The sequence below is a fragment of the Ursus arctos genome, unplaced genomic scaffold (genome assembly GCF_023065955.2).
Source record: "Ursus arctos isolate Adak ecotype North America unplaced genomic scaffold, UrsArc2.0 scaffold_8, whole genome shotgun sequence".
Taxonomy (NCBI): domain Eukaryota; kingdom Metazoa; phylum Chordata; class Mammalia; order Carnivora; family Ursidae; genus Ursus; species Ursus arctos.
Window position 1 is genome coordinate 16,423,923 of NW_026623100.1, and position 10,203 is coordinate 16,434,125.

The following is a 10,203-nucleotide window of genomic DNA, read 5'->3' on the forward strand; positions in this document are numbered from 1 at the left end:
TGGGAACTGCAGAGGCCAGAATGTCCTGGGGTGGTCGTGAGGGGCTCTTCCCAGGGGCACCTCTGCTGACTGGACCCAGCTGACTTGTCATACTTTATTGTGTGTATGTTTGGCCCCGAAGGTGTCCCTGGCACTGCCAGCTTGGCCAGGACTCATTCAGGTCTCAGCGTGCAGCCCAGGGCCGTACAGAACTTTAGAGAGCCCCCACTCGGGTGCCTGTACAGCTCATTCTCCTTCTTCCCATCCTGTGTATTCTCTACCCACCTCCTCCCTACTCCGTGCCAGCAGGCCGACTGCTTCACCGGGGCTCCCTTGTCCCCCGGCTTCAGATTCGGGTCAGTCAGGAGGGGAGATAGAGGGGGAAGGGAGTTGCCTCCCACCCTCCCCACCACTGGTCTGAGGGTGGGCAGTGGCTGTGTTCCTCTACCCCAGGCCACAGCTTTATGGACACTTTCCTACAGCTGTAGGTCTCCCCCAGTTCCTTCCGAAAAGGCTCTTTTCCTTGACCTTTTAGGCCTAGGGCGTAGTGGCTTGAGGGAAAACTTTTCTTCAGTTAAGTACCTGGGGGCCTGCAAATTAAACTAACAAAAGACAGATTAACAGGAGAAAAGACACACTTTTTATTAATATTTGCATGCATGGGTGTTCCCAGAAAAGTAAAATTCAGAGAGTGTTTGACTTGGGGGCTTAAATACCATTTTAACAAAGGAAAGAGGGTTTGGGCTTGAAGGGATGATAAACTGTAGGGTAGTGACTAGGAAATATATGGGGGAAACTACTAGAAGATTCCAATTATTTTAGTAAGTTTTGTGTATGCAGATTCATCTCGGTGCTGATTCTGTCTCTGATGATAAGAGTTACTTCTGATCAGGAGAGGGGGACACTTTCCCTAGGTAAATGGATGCCCTACTTTGAGGAGAATTAAGGCAAGGACAGAGAGCTCTTCCCGCATCCCGATTCTTAACTGTCTTCAGCTCAAAATAATCCTTATGGCAAAGTGACATATTTTGAGGTGCCATCTCCTGGTCCCTTCACTTACTACTGCTTACCCTGGCGTGCTTCGTTACCATCCATCACTGATTGCTCTTAACCTGCCCACGCGACTGCAAACAGCCCGTCATGAAGCTGTGCTTCTTGCCCGGGCACCAGAATGCCACAGCCGGCCTCTCCTTTGCAGCATCAAACATATATATGTGCACCCAGGACATGCCCGTGTGGAGACCCAGACCCTCCCGGCCCAGTAGGGAGAAAGACCGTGACAGGTCCGTAGGCTATGGTGGGAGTTCAGAGAGCCACCCAGCCCTGCCTGGATGTCAGGGCCGCTTTCTGAAGAATAAGGAAGGATGAGCCAAGTGGAGGAAAGCAGACAATGCAGGGAGAAGGGCAGCGTGCACGACGGGCTGGAGGCAGAGATGTCATGCATCAGGCACCAAAATGGCCACAGGAAGGCCAGCCTGGAAGAAGACTGGTCATTAGGCATGACTGGAGCCCAGTTCTGGGCCCTGGTTCTCAGGCACTCACAATCTGCTCGGGGAATGGCATCTATGACACAGAGGGAGTCCATCTTGAAAGGAGCCAGATGAGGCCCAAGCAGTGGGTGCTGAGGATGTTCTTGCTGTGTGTGTGTGTGTGTGTGTGTGTGTGTGTGTGTGTGTGTGTCAGGGGAGGGGTCCAGCCAGACGTGATCTGTGCTTTTATTTTATTATTTTTAAAAGATTTTATTTATTTATTTGAAAGAGAGAGAGAGAAAGCACGAACCAGGGGAGAGGCAGAGAAGCAGACTCCCCGCTGAGCAGGGAGCCCAATGGGGGGCTCGATCCCAGGACCCTGAGATCATGACCTGAGCAGCCGCTTAACTAACTGAGCCACCCAGGCACCCTGAATTGTGCTTTTAAAAGGTCACTCTGGCTGCTGCCGGGGGGAATGGGTGAATGTTAGGGAGACAAGCAGGGAGACCAGTTGGGAGGACAGCACCAGTAATGGAGAGAAGGGAGGGGACAGCTTTGTGCTGTTTGGAGGTAGAGCTGGCGACAGTTGCTGAGACTTTGGATGTCTGGAGAATAAGGGAGGGGAGGTACCCAGGTTTCTGGCTTGCGCACAGAAATGCCACTTACTAAAATGGAGAGGAGGCAGAGGACAGGCTGGGGGAGGGATCAGGAGCTCAGCTTTGAATATGTTAAGTGTGAGATGCCTCTGAGACAGCCTGGCAGTGGGATATATGACTTTAGAACTCCAGAAAGAAGTCTTGTGAGCTGGGTCTTGCAAGGGAAGAAAGTGGTCAGGTGAGGAAGAATTTACCACTTAAAGGATTGGTGGGTCCTGGAAGCAAGGGTCTTGAAAGGGTCTTGGTGAACAAGCTGTAGTGAGACAGGGAAACTGAATGGACCCCATTAAAAAAGCTGTTTTTTTCTCCCTTCTCTCCAGCTTCTATTCTTGCTGGGGCCTGACCCCCCCCCCCACATATGCTTGTAATGCAAATAACGCATGTCCTCCTTGTGAGGGACCAAGAGATAATGCTATCTTTGGAGCCTTCCAGCATGATAGATGACATCTAAGGAGTGAAGTGGTAGAGGGGTCGTAAATGTTCGCTAAGACCACTGACTCCCAACACCTAGATGCCAAGACCTTGGGCTTCAGGGAATGAATGACTTACGAAGGACACCTGGACCCTGTCCTTGTTCTGTACCAGACCACAGTAGCCAATAAAAACTCCAGACCCTAAACAAAGACGAGATTCCTGGATGCTCCTTCTATCCATCTCCATCTCTCTCCATAGATAGATAGATAGATAGATAGATCAATCGATCTTCAATAAACCCTGCTTTCACCTTCTGCTGGCTCATGTCTGATCTCCCTCCTTCGAGAAGCCAGGAGTCGTCTTAGCTAGGACCCTCTCTCAGACCTGGCCTGGCTGCATCAGTAATCTTGATCAGTCACCTGCTTAGTTGGTTTACAATCTTATTTTTTAGTAGCAGATATTTCCTGGAGCAAACAGCCAAATTATTTTTGCTTGGTCCCGGTATTTAACACAGGGACAGAAAAGTGCATTCATTTCAGTTCTCATCATTAACTAACTGAGTTAGTTACCTCAAGCAACCACCTTAAAAAAAAAAAAAAAACAATTACTATATAGTGCTTACTCTGCTGGACAGTTGTAACTCATTAGATTGTCACAACATGAAAGACGGATATTGTGAGATGGGCATCGTTATTTGCCCACGTTATCGATGTGCCTCTTGTTTCAAACACAGACAAGTTTAAGTAACCTGTCTGAGGTCACATGGCTGGTTAGTGGTAAGTCTGGGCCCCAGGGCTTGATGCAGGGCTGGACATGGCTCGATCCCAGAACCCTGAGGTCATGACCTGAGCCGAAGGCAGACACTTAATCACCTGAGCCACCCAGATACCCCTCCTATTCCCTCTCTTGTTTAATTGCCTAACTTCTTAGTTTCTCCTTATATATAGTGAGGGGTTGGCCCAGAAGATAAGGGCTTTGGGTGGGGGGCGGGGGTGTTAAAGAATCATTCAGGACACTTGTTAAAGATGGCAAGGCAGACTTTACTCAAGAGGGGCTACTAAAGTGGGGTTTTGTAGTAGGAAGAGAGACCATGCTCAGTTCTGAATGCAATGAAGTAGGGGTTTATTGCCAAGGAGCAGGGGGTGGTCAGTGGATAGAAATTTACTAAAAGATAGGGTAATTCTTGGCTAAACTGACCCCCCAGGATTTTTGCTGAAAGCAGGCTGAGTGAACAGATATTAAGGGTGGTCAGACCAACAGTAGGGGATTTTCGCTAAACCTACCCAGCAGGATTCTTGCTAACACTGGACAATGCAGAGATGAGCATGAAGTCTAAAACGTCAGGGTCTCAGAGTTTGAGGAGGGAGTGCAGAGGAGCCTGTCTAAATTTGGTCAAGGAGAGAATCTCTATGAGGAGGGAAAACTTTTCCTCTCTGTCTCTTAAGTGAATGGAGCCTGCAATTAAACTGACAAGAGACAGATGAGCAAGAGAGCAGACAGAGCTTGTCTCCGCGTGCGTCACGCACACACGCACACACGTGGGAGTGCTCCGTGAGTAACTCAAAGGGGTGGTTAGAATTTGGGGCTTTCATATCTAATTTAGTAGGAAAAAGGGAGGGGGAGAAAAGGCTCCTATGGGAAGAGCAAACTCATCTCTATAGGAAAGACAAATGGGTTTTCAGGAGAACAAACCTGAGATAAGAAAGTCTGCAATGGTGTTTGTTTATGCCAGTGGTCTTTCTGTCTTCAGAACCATAAAACTTCCCGGGGGAGGGGACTGAGGCCATGTTTGCTGTCTGTCTGTCTCCTGGGAGCAGACCCACACCAAAGAGGTGATTTATGGCCGTCCTCAATTCTCAGGAGTTTCTGCTTTTAGTCAGATAAGAGAAGTTCTGGAAGGCATTTTTTTCTATATCTGCTGAATCTCATATGTCTTCAGCTTAAAATACTCTTTATACCAACTCCGGGGGCCCGAGCGGGTCCCCACAGGGCTCATCGAGTTCCATCATTCTGCGGCGCACCATGAAATGGCAAACGACAACCTGTGGTGTGTCACAAGGATCAAACGCACGCCACGGATGTTGGGCCCGCAGCTCACAGACCACCACATGGGGGCTTCTTTGAAACTGCAGCTCTCCTGATCTGGGGACAGTGTGTTCAGAGGAGGGTGAGGACTTCAGGTGAGCTGACAAAAGCTCCTGGATTGCGACTGGTGAAGAGAAGTGGGCAAGAGCTTGGCAGAGGCTGAGAAGGTATGTGGGAGGGAGGGAGTGGTATTTTTGTGCTAAGTGGTCTGTTGATCTTATCTCATTCCATTTTCCCAATAATCCTATGAGGTAGGAATGAGTTGATCCCCACTGATTAGATCTGGAGACCAACCTCAAGACACTGCCACGACTCGTATGTGGGGTCCCCAGGGTTGAACAGTGAGCAGTGAAGGCGGAGGAAAGGATTGCCGTCCGCTGGGAGGGGAGGCTGGGCCCAGACTGGAGATCAGAGGCTGAGGCCCTCTGAAACGTGCGAGGGCCTCTCTAGTTACTAGAAAAGCCATCCAGCCAGATGGCTCTGGGGGCCAGGGAGAGGCCTGCGCCAGCCCTCCCCACACTGCTGTTCCAGGTGTGAGAAGAATGCTGGGGCGGGGAAGAACCGGGAGCTGCTGCGGTCTCTCCCGGGGCGGGGGGGGGGGGGGGGGGGGGCTCAGCCCGGCTGTCCCCAGCAAGTCACTCGGTGCCTTTACACACCTTGGGCACTTGGAGGAATGCTCAGGTGCCTTTGATATCAAACCCCTTGCTGCCAGAAAGGCAGACCAGAGCCCCTGTCTCCCATCTGGCTGCCACAAAGTTCCTCCCCTCCTTATTTCTGGGAGTTGAGAAAGTAAAAATGAGCAAGGAATGAGAAGTGAACGATGTGCCCTGCCGTTCACAGGGCAGGGATAACAGAGATGAAGCCAGCTACAAAGTTCAAGAGGAAACACTATTTCTCTGAAGGCCAAGCTGCCCCTGCACGGTGGTGTGGGCCTAGCACTCACTTCCTCACGGACAGACCTTGTTCTCTAGCTTCGTAGTCCAGCAGAAACTCTGCTCTTTGAAATTGTACCCGTGGGAACGAAACAGCCCCGTCTTGCCTGGAGTGTCTAATTCACTTTGACCCCGAGAAGCAACTTTAACTTACAACCCAGGTGGACAGCATTAGATAAGGGCTTTTTGGACACACCGTTCTCCATCTTTCTTAACTTAGTGGTTTCCAAGGAAACACGGCCTTGGGCCCATTTTGCAGTCTAGATTTTGACTTTGCTTTGAGCCCGTCCAAATACCACTTCAGGGAAATGTCTCCTAACCTCCGCCCTCCCCCCTCCCCCATAACAACTGTAGCTTGTCCTTTGTTGGACCAGCCGCCCACCCCCACGGTCCCTGTTGTGCTAGGACTCTCCTTCCTTGCCACTGGCCAAAGAAACCTGACGTTGTCAGACTATAGGCACGGGCTATTGGGTGAGAAGTTGACTTTACCTCCCAAAGCCCAAGATCGTGGGCTGACTGGGTTAGGACTTGACCTCATCTCCCAAAGCCCAAAACAAAGGCAAGGATTGTTGAGTCAGTCTGCTCCTGGGATGGGCATGTGCGGAGAGGGAGCACAGACAGAGCATCCCATTCTTCTGGAAAATCCTTAGAGCTTTCTCTTTATAAGGGTCTCCTTTATCCGGTGTTCTGCCGTGGCAGGCAGGCGCTGGGCTGAGGGCTTCACAGTGTCATATCACTCAGTCCTCATCACACCCCATAAAGGACGTCCTCTTGTCATCATTCCCATTTAATAGGTGAAGAAATGGAGGCCCAGGGAGAGATTATATGGCTTGCCCAACAACGGCCTGCAGTTAGGAAGTGTCTTAGTTGGAATCTGAAGCATCAAGTTTGAGTGCAGAGCCCTTACCCACTAGGTCCTAAACCTCTAGTGCTCTTAACATCTCAGTACTGTCTTCACCGCTCCCCTCCCTATCCAAAAGAAATACTTAACAGTTCCATTTATTACGTCCATACACCGTAATGATTTATGTCCTAATAGTTTTATAGCTATTTGAAAACAATATATAAGTAATAACATAAATTTAAAAAAATATATTGTATTTATGGGAGGGGGAGAGAGAGAGAGAGCCGCGCACAAGCAGGGGAAGTGGCAGGCAGAGGGATAAGCAGGATCCCCACTGAGCAAGGGATCTGGCAGGACTAGAACCTAGAGCCGTGGGATCATGACCTGAGCCAAAGGCAGATGCTTAACTGACTGAGCCACCCAGGTGCCCCTGTGTTTCATTCTTAAATAACCTATACCAAGTGATGGGATATGTGTGCTGTTTGGGCACTATACAACTTCTCAAACTTTGGAATCAGATTTGGACACCATCATCCTCATTCCACATTAATTTTTCTCATGTGTTAAAAAAAGAAATTCAGGGGCGCCTGGCTGGCTCCGTCTGTAGAATGTGCAACTCTTTTTTTTTTTTTTAATATTTTAAAAGATTTTATTTACTTATTCGACAGAGATAGAGACAGCCAGCGAGAGAGGGAACACAAGCAGGGGGAGTGGGAGAGGAAGAAGCAGGCTCATAGCGGAAGAGCCTGATGTGGGGCTCGATCCCATAACGCCGGGATCATGCCCTGAGCCGAAGGCAGACGCCCAACCGCTGTGCCACCCAGGCGCCCCAGAATGTGCAACTCTTGATCTCAGGGTTGTGAGTTCAAGCCCCATGTTGGGCACAGAGATTACTTAAAATTAAATTAATTTTTTAAAAAAATTCAAGCAAGTGAATTTGAAGATCTAATTGGCTTTATTAAATGATTCGTGAAACGTGCAGCACCCTGTCTAGCAAGTAGAGGGGTGCTCTGAGGAGTTGGACAAAATGGAAAGGTTTTGTAGGAAGGGGGTGGGGCAAGAAAGTTCCCAGCAAAAGGAAGGATTGTTTCAGGCAAGACCACCTTTCCTTAGGGGGAAGGGCAGTGGGCCTTTTTGTGCAGATTACTTTTTCCTTTGAGTGGGTGGGGGTGGAGAGGGCCCATGAGGCAGATTACCTCATTGGTGCTTATTAGAACTCCTGGGGGTCTGGTTGGCTCTTTTGGAGGAGCCTGTGACTCTTGGTCTCGGGTTGTGACTTTGAGCCCCAAGCTGGGTGTAGAGTTTACTTAAATAAAATTAAAATTTTAAAAAAAGAAAAGAAAAGAGAAGAAAGAAAACTCCTGATTGATAAGTTGAAAATTTCTGGAGAAGGTTGGAACTGCAATTAGGTTAAGTCTTAAGCCCTGGTTTGGTGACTTGGCCTGGCCCAAGTAACACCATTTTCGGCCTGTTATATATACCCCAAAATTTGTATAAATATTTTAAGCTGAAGACATTTGAGATTCAATAGATGCAGAGAGTACTCGTTTTGGGGTTTCCTGTATCTGACTAAAACCAGCAACTTCTGGGGCGCCTGGGGGGCTCAGTTGGTTAAACATCTTACTTCTGGTCAGGTCATGGTCTTGGGGTCCTGGGATGGAGCCCCATGTGGAGGTCCCTGTGGAGCAGCCTGTTGGGCTCCCTGCGCAGAGTGCTTTACCCTCTCCCTCTTCCCGCGCCTCAAATAAATAAAATCTATAAAAAAAAAAAAAAAAAAAACTTCTGCGAAATGAAACTCTCATAGTCCTGCTCCTGGGGAGTTTCAAGGCCGTGAAAAAGGACGCTTGTAGCTGCATAAGTAATTACCACAGACTTTTTTGTATCCTCTTTGTTTTTGTAAAAACCCATTTATCTTTCCTTTTTTTTTTTTTTTTTTAAGTAATCTCTACACCCAATATGGGGCTTGAACCTACAACCCCGAGACCATGAATCACATGCCCTACCACCCGAGGCAGCCAGGCGCCCCTTCCTCTCCATTTGTCTTCCCTAAAGAAACCATTTGTTCTTCCTCCTCTCTTTTCCTCCACTGAGGTAGATATATAAACCCGAAACGCTAACCACCTCTCTGTTACTAATCACTGAGTACTCCCCCATGAATTCCCCCTGCACGCAAAAAATAAACGTTTGGTTTCTTTTCTCTTGCTAATCTGCCTTTTGTCAGTTAAATTCACAGACTCCCAAGTAGTGAACCTGAGAGGGTAGAGAAAATGTTGTTTTTCCTCCCCAGGAGTATTGCCACAAGCAATCTAACAGGATTTAATGTTCAAACTGTGAACTCCCTGAAGTCAGTAGTTTTGCATGGTATCTGACAGATATTGCTGAGTTTCCCGTGAAAATGTAGAATACCCGTGCCCCTGTGAGTCTGCTCTTGCCTCTGCCTTGCCGCGCGGTTTGGGAACCATGGTCCCAGCCTAAATCCCGACCGAAGAGGATGTAACATCACCTCCAAGTCCGCCGGGACCAGGCTTGCTTTCCCGGTGGTCTCCACCTCCTCCGGACATGGCCGTCGGGGTCCTGACTGTACCCCTTGTGCCAGCATCACTAGCCTGGCACACAGTAAGGACTCAGCTGGAAGAGGGGTCGCATGAGCTTGGGGAGCACAGGTGCCGAGCACACATGATTAACTCTGGAGGGACATCCCACCCTCCCCCACTCATGAGTTATCCCACAGTAAATGCATCCACAATTTTGGATGTAAGTACCACTAATTTCTCCTGCTCTCCTGGCTCTTTTTTCTTAAACTTTATGCAGACCACACCCTCCCTATTTCCACACTTTCTTCTGTTGAGAATAATAGAGCTGAATTAGGGTACTGTTCATCGGACTGCACTGTCTCATCAACATAGCAGTCTGTATCACATGAGTTCACCGGTCTGCTCTAAATCTCCAATGGCTCCCCAGTGCAGAGTCAAAGCCAAAGTCCCATAAGGGCTCAGGTGATCTGCCTTTGCCTTTCTTCCGTGACTTCACGTCTGGCTGCTCCTCCCAGCTTATTCTCTAGCCAGTCGGGCCTCCTTCCTATTTCCAAACTCAGGGTGTACTCTTCACTTAGGAGCTCTTCCCTTGGCCTGGAAGGTTCTTCTGTCAGACATGTGGAAATAGTTAGGACCACCCAAATGAGAACAAGTAAACACTATTTATTCGGTTTGCTACAGCAAGGCAGTCAGCCACCACCATGTACCTTCGACAGAGACTCAGAGGCTACTCAAAGGCTATAGGGGATGTTGTGTGGCTCCCTGGACTGGTTGCTGCAGATTGAAGCCCAACCCCGCCTCTTCCAACTCAGGATCAATCAGAGAAAACTAAATATGCTCCCAAATCAATCCCAAAGGATGTACCACTCCTAGGGAGCCCATCTCTAGCTTCCCCATGCAAGCTCCTCCCAATCAGAGGACACCTGAAGCCTAACCTTTGTTCACTGTGAAGCTTTCCTACGCCTTAGCCTGTCCTGGAATCGCTGCCCGATGATGGCAGCTGACTCTCTGGCTCTAGCAAGCTCTGCGTAAGTAGCTCGTTCTCTTTGTTCCTATTTGGGCGTTCTTCATTTATATTTACAGAGTATGTGCCTTCTGGAGATGGCTGGGTGATCTCACCTACTAAAAAATTGTGTTTGATGATTCTAAGCTGTGTGATTTCTTACTTTTTAAAGTCTTAATGGAGTTTGTGGGAGACATCTAACTGTAGCCTCCAAAATTCGGCCCAAAGTTAGTATCGTGCTCAATAACAATGAAGAAACAAGTCCAGAAAAGTAAAATTGTTCAGTT